At 45.1% G+C, this 6,812-nt stretch overlaps 1 protein-coding gene across 1 annotated transcript in view; it reads left to right on the top strand.

Annotated features, from left to right (window-relative positions):
• The first annotated feature begins 5,281 nt into the window (after nucleotides 1-5,281).
• The window catches only part of OSMR (oncostatin M receptor), a 57,817-nt gene continuing 56,286 nt past the window's right edge, over nucleotides 5,282-6,812 (top strand). The window contains exon 1 of the mRNA XM_060009565.1: nucleotides 5,282-5,383. The gene's annotated coding sequence lies outside the window, so the exon portion shown is untranslated. The remainder of the gene's footprint in view (nucleotides 5,384-6,812) is intronic.

Genomic DNA, 6,812 nt, shown 5'->3' with positions numbered 1-6,812 from the left:
AAAAAACAAAACAAGACAAAAACAAACAAACAAAAAAAAAACAACTAAGAGAACGTATCTCCAGTATACCTGCACTAAAAAAAATGCTAAAGGAAGTTCTTCAGGCTTAGGGAAATGAGATAAGATGAAAACTTAGATCTCTAAGAGGACTGAAGAACATTGGGGTAAAGGTAAATATGTGGGTAAATATAAAAGACTATTTTTCCTCTTAATTTCTTTAAAATACATATCACATGCCAGTTTTATCTTGTCATAATGCAATACATTTTACTACTGTAATGTAAAGGACCGGAGGCATGGTTAAATGGTAGGTGAAATGGTACAATATTATCTCAACCAAACAGTAAAAATTAAGGATGTATATTGTAATCCATTAAGTCACACACCAAAAAATCCTGTCAAGAGGAATAACAAAAACCCAAAAGGTAAATTTAAAATAAAATTCTTTTAAAAGTCATTTAATGTAAAAGAAGGCAGAAAAGGAGAAACAGAAGAAGAAAAAGCAGAGGGAACAAAACAGAAAACGTAGAGTAAAGTGGTAGGTTAAACCCAACCATATCAATAATTACCTTAAATGTAAGTGTGCTAAACACTCCCTATCAAATTAAAATGCAGAGAATGTACTTTTAAAAAAAGTCCCAATTACATGCTGTCTATAAGAGATGCTGTTTAAATATAAACACGACTATAGACTTATTTTAGGTCAAGCTTAGCAAATCGTTTTCAAAAGTTCTCCAAGTTCCCACCTAACTCTCCCCCAAAGTACTTCCTTCCTAACTGGATTACTGGTCTATCCTGTAGCATTAATTACTGCACTCATTTTTCTTAATCCCCATAACCATAGGTCAAGAGAATAAAAGCAGCTATCCAAGCAAACACATATTCAACATTATCTCTAAAGCCCACGGAGCAAAAAAAGATAAAGGTTCAAAAAAGTTCTCCCCACTGTCTGGTTTCTGATGATTCTGGAATAAGGTGTGAACATAATTGCCACATCCAGGAGAGGGTGGAATATGTAGAATCAATCAATTTATCACCCGATCTTCCAGTAATATTTAGTTCAAGCAAGAAACTCCTTTAGAACTATTAAGGATGATGTTATCCCTCACTTAAATTCACTTAACAGACATTGAAGGAAAGCAATTCATACTCAAGTACTTATAGGTCATCCTCTGAAATTATAAAATATGAGAGCTCCACGTGGCCCCCTAACACTCAACATCTTGCTTTGTCATTGCCGGCTCCCTTGTTTTACTTGCTTTTGGATTTTATATATATATATATATATTTGGAAATAATAGCTATCTCTTAACTAACCAAGCTTTATGATATACTTTAGATTAGAAACTTTTCAAAAGGCCTGTTTAGTTTTTCACAATACAAGAATACATTTACAAAATAACATTTTAATTTCCATTAAGTTTTCTTAGAAATAATGCCAGTATCACCAATACGATCATAACCACAGCAGCATGCTTTAAGACCTAAAAGTGAATCTTTACTATGTCAAATGTGATAACATGCCCCCCAAAATAGAGAATTCTTATCCATGAGGGTGATCGTAAATCATCATCTAGTACTTACTTCATGAAGCCACTTTCTTCAGAAAACTCCCAATTCCCTCAAGTTCTATCAGTTTGGTTACCAAATACTGCCAAACATGTAATTACAGATATTTGTAGCAGTTGAACAAATAGAATAATTATTATATTTCACAATTTACATAGCTGATTTTATATACCTATATCTATATCCATAGTTATATCTATATAATGTTACTAACATTTATAGAACTGTATTTCCCCTGAGAAATTTCATAGGGTAGGGCTACATTCCATTCATGCCTCCCCTGTCATAGTTACATATATGAGACTTTCTGGTGGAAGATGGCAGATGAGAGAGGATGGATGAAGGGTCATTCCCAGGTTTTTTGATTTGGTACCTGAATTAAAGTTTTGGCCATTCACTTAATACAAGAGAATCAAAGGGGGAAACATGAAGCGTTTGAACCTGGACATATTGACTTTGAAGTACAAATAAGTTGGTCTAGAGTTCAGATGAAATAACTGCAGTGGAGAGGAAGATTCAAGGGTCATCAGAGCACAAGTGATAATGGAAATCAGGACCATGGACGTGATCATTTGGGAGACTGTGCGAATTCAGAGGAGAGTGCCGTGGATGGAGCCCTGGGACACACCAACATCTAGGGGACACATGGAGAACAAGAAGGGGACAGGGAAATGATAAAGGAAACTTTCACATACTGAGGTATGAGGAAGTCACTCTGGCTTATGCATGAGTTAACTTGAATTTTATGCTAACTAAAACAGCCTGTTTGTGGCGTATCAAACATATATTGTATGTCTGCTTTAATTATGAAAGAAAAGGGAGCACTGACCAGAAGTAAAGAATGTCCATGTTAAAAATAAAGATTAAACGCCTTCCTTCCTGGGATGCTAACGCTGGTACTCCTTCAATGACAAGACTCCCTCCCCAGATGCCAAGGTCATACTAACTCCCTGCGTACGTGCTGATATGGGCTTTTGGAAACCTTGAAGGAATTTATCCCTGACTTGTTGAATGTTCTTTGTTCTGACAACATATGAAACTGTGTTTAAAACCATGCTTCTCTGTACCTTTCTTCTGGCCTCTGCTGGTGGCCAGCCATCCTTGGCATTCCTTGGCTTGATGCAGAATAACTCCAATCTCTGTCTCAGTAGTCACATGGCATTCCTCCTGGGTATCTGTGTCCAAATTTCCCTCTTCCTATAAGGATAGCAGTCATTGGATTACCCAGTCTGACCTCATCTTACCTTGATTAAATCTGCAAAAACAGTATTTCCAAATAGGGTCATATTCTGAAGTTCTGGGTGGACACGGATTTTTAGAGGACACTATTCAACCTAGTACACCATCCTAAGGGTATGATGGCAGATTTACAGGTGCTATGGTAACTAGTCTCTAGAAAAAGGAATATATTCGAGAAATTAGAGTGGTGCACAAAATAAATGAATTTTATGTGGACACCTGTTTGAGGATGTCATTGAGAGGACGTGACCTCCAGTTGACCCTCCAGCCCCAGGCAATTAGAGCCTCTTTATCCCCTCCCCTGTCCTTGGAATGTATGTTCTGTCCACTGTTCCTGTACCAGGAGCCATTTTCAAGGATGTAGCCTTGAGAGAGCAATGTGTTGTTGAGATCATGTGGTCTGTACACTGGACTGAACCCCATTAAGGCTTCTATGTAAACTTTTAAGAATCTGGCAGGCAGGAGAGGAGATGTATTTATCTTGCTTCCGCCTGAGACAAGCCTTCTATGTAAATTCCCTGCCTATTAACACTGCCATCTACCAATCTGAATGGGTCTACCTCTCCTTGACCTTTGTGTAAGGCGGAAAGTTTAGAATTTCACTAGGGGAATTCCCTGAGGTCATGAACCAACAGCACCGATTTTTTGTAACTCAGTTTCTTTCAATTGTTATAGGAGCCCAAAGTCAGTGAAGACTCACTTTGCAGAAATTCATCACACTCAATATTTTTTATTTGGCATCTCATCTGCTATAAGAAACACCCCTCTGAACTGTTTCTGTAAAGAAGAAATTAACATTTTTTTTCACTCAGTGAAACAGAGAATCAGAAAGCCTTCCTAACCCTTCCTAACCCTTGGGTAGCCACGCAGATGGCTAAACTAATGGCTCTAAAAAAAACTCTTGGACTCCATTAAAAAAAAACTCTTGGACTCCATTAGTTTAGCCATCTGTGTGGCTACAGAACCTCTGTCAGACCAGGTAACCAAATGTAAAACAGCTAGTGGGAAGCAGCCACATAGCACAGGGGGATCAGCTCCCTGCTTTGTGACCACCTAGAGGGGTGGGATGGGGAGGGTGGGAGGGAGACGCAAGAGGGAGGAGATATGGGGATATATGTATATGTATAGCTGATTCACTTTGTTATACAGCAGAAACCAACACACCACTGTAAAGCAATTACACTCCAATAAAGATGTTTAAAAAAAAACCAAACTCTTGGAGTAATGAGAGGTGTGGCAAAGGACCATTCATTTATTTAGACAAAAGTACCTTTAACTGCATTATCATCAAACATTTACTATATGGAGCATAGTAATGCTGTCTTTGTGGCACCATTAGATATGATGTGTATTTAGGCCTAAAAAGAATTCTTTCCCTGGGATGGCATTGGGAGAGCAAAAAATGACATAAAGGAGCAAAAAGGACAAACATAAAAGTAACATTTGGGCTGATTCTGACATTATTTTGAGCCATCCAGTCAATTCCGTAAGTGATTCTAAGATATGATTCATGGGCGACCCTTCTTGATTACTCGTGGCTCCCCCTGTCCCTGCCATCTGTGGTACTTTGCGGTACCTGAATCCCACCAGGCTTAGCTGACCAAAAACTAGGCCCCATGAACAAGCCTCCGGAGCTGCGGGGCATCACTTCCCGACACCTGAGCCCCCCACTCTCCTCTCTGGGTCCAAGGCTACCACCATAGGAACCGTATTCAGTTGGTTTCCATACCAGCTCCAAAGTCGATAAGCCTTTACAGAGTCCATCATATAACTACGAGGAGAGGGCAAATATGCATGTCAAAGGCCCTGTATTTGAAATACGTATTTCAAAGTCTGGACGGCATTATTAAGAGGAAAAGTAAGCCATGCTGCAGCACACACAGCTCTTTGTGAAACTAAGGTTTCAGGACAGTTGTGCAGGCGAGACTGTGACAGAGTGTTTCTAGAGAGGAACGCAAAGCAGGATCCTAGAACTACTTTTTATTTGTATTGCTCTGAACGCCAAACGGAAACACAGTAGGAAGTTTGTCTGGGGCGCTTGTCTTTTACCCAAAGACTTTCTGCCCGGGAGCCCAGGGGTTCTGCCTCTAGGTTGGGATAACAAGTGGCCCCGCGGGATCCCACCGGCTTCGCTCTGCGCCCGCGGGGTGGCCGGCCGGCGGGGTCCGCAGCACGGCACGGGGGCGCGATGCCCGGCCTGCCGAGTTTTCGGTTTCCACTTTTCCTTTCCAGGCCTCTCCCACTTCCTTTCCCCCCGGTCCCCACGTCCGGGGGCCCGCACCTCTGCAGGGTCCCGTCCGCTCCCCCCGGGGACCCAAAGGAGGCGAATTCCTGTGGGTCCCAGGAGTGCCAAGAGTGCGCAGCGAGACGGGAAATTGCAAAAGTCCTCGCCCCTCTGCCCTCCCCCGCGGCTTTCCCGTAACTCCCGCCCCTGGGCGCGCGCCCCGCAGCTGATTCATTGCCCGGGCGCGGGGCCGGCCCTGCACGTCCACACCCGCGCTCGCCCCTGCCTCGCACCGCGGCGGCAGCCAAGCCGACTACTCAGCCCGGCTCACGGAGCCTTACCGCCCGCGGGGTGAGTACCCACCCGACCGCCCGTCCCGCTCCCCTCCGCGCGCCCCGCCTCCCTCCGTGGCTCTTCCGACGGACGGACCTGGGTGGCGTCCGGTAGAATCCGACCCCATTGCCGGCCCTTCCCGGCTGGACGCGGCCCGGAGCTCAGCCGTCTTCTCCCCTGCTTGGCGCCGAGGCCCAGCGTTTGCTTTGGTTCGCGATTGGCTCTGCTCCGAGACGGTGCTTTGAGGGGTCCTCACCCGTGGCGCGCCAGCCTGGTGCGTAACACTGGAATACTAATTTTTCCCAGAGCGCACGCTGCTGGGGACACCACGACGGTTCCTACCCTGCTTTTACGTTCGCCATCCCACCGCCTCTTTCGCAGGTAGTTGGGAGTTAAAATTCCCATTTGACCCACTTTTGCCTCTCTCCCAACACTCCAGAGTGAACTGCTGTCTCCAGCCTCCCCTCACGCTCCCTTAACCCCCACCTGACAGTCATTCCTCTCGCAGTCCGCGATCTCCCTCCACCCGGTCTCTGTTTACACCTGGAAGCGGGAGGCGCTCACGCGCAGGTGGAGCGGGAAATCCCGGGGAGGTGTCTGGGGTAGACGCCAAGCGAATGCAAGGAGCGCCGAGGTGTCTGGCCGGGCGGTGGGAGCCTTGCATTTGTAACTAACCCACCCGTCATCCTTTTATAGACAAACCTTTCCTAGGCAAAAAGCACGGAGGGGTTCAATAACTTGTCCAAGACCGTAGAGCTGGCCGCGGTGGCAATGACGTCGCGAAGCGCGGGGCTTTGCCCCTTACACCGAGAGCCCTTTCTTGACAGTCCTTGGCCCGCTCACGCATCCATCCGTCCTGCCTGCCTGTCCTATGGTGGGAAGCACAGTGCGCCATGCCACTGAGCAGGGACGCCTGGTAACTGACAAGCCTGAAGACTGAACAAGCTTATTCTCCAGCTCGAGAGGCCGATGTAGGCAGAGGATATGATAGAACTGAATGTAGTGTATTTCATTTGAGCTAGAAGGAGGGAAGCTCTGGGTCTCATTCTCAAGTCTAAACTGACTTTGGGACTTGGGTCAGGTTAACTTTATGGCCTCAGCCTCTGTCTCCTCCTCTGCAAAATAATAATGGTTCACACTTACTATGGGACCAGGCACTATTCTAAGTACTGTACATATGCTAGACGATGTAAGCGTCACCAGTGATGTAGGTAGCAGTTTTCTCATTCTGATTTTATCAGTGAGAAAACTGAGACCCAGAGAAGTTAAGTAACTTGTCTGTGGTCACACAGCTAGCGCGTGACAGAGTCAGGATTTGGCTTTGGAATCTGCTTATAACCACTGTGTTGTGCCTCAAACTCTAGGACCCTTTTTAGAGTGTTTCCCACCCCACCCCACCCGTGTTGCTTCATTATTGTCCTGCTTCGTCTCTCTCCTTGGCTGTTTT

The sequence above is a fragment of the Delphinus delphis genome, chromosome 3, assembly GCF_949987515.2.
Source record: "Delphinus delphis chromosome 3, mDelDel1.2, whole genome shotgun sequence".
In the NCBI taxonomy this organism is placed as follows: domain Eukaryota; kingdom Metazoa; phylum Chordata; class Mammalia; order Artiodactyla; family Delphinidae; genus Delphinus; species Delphinus delphis.
This window is presented reverse-complemented; position numbering and strand designations above follow the sequence as displayed.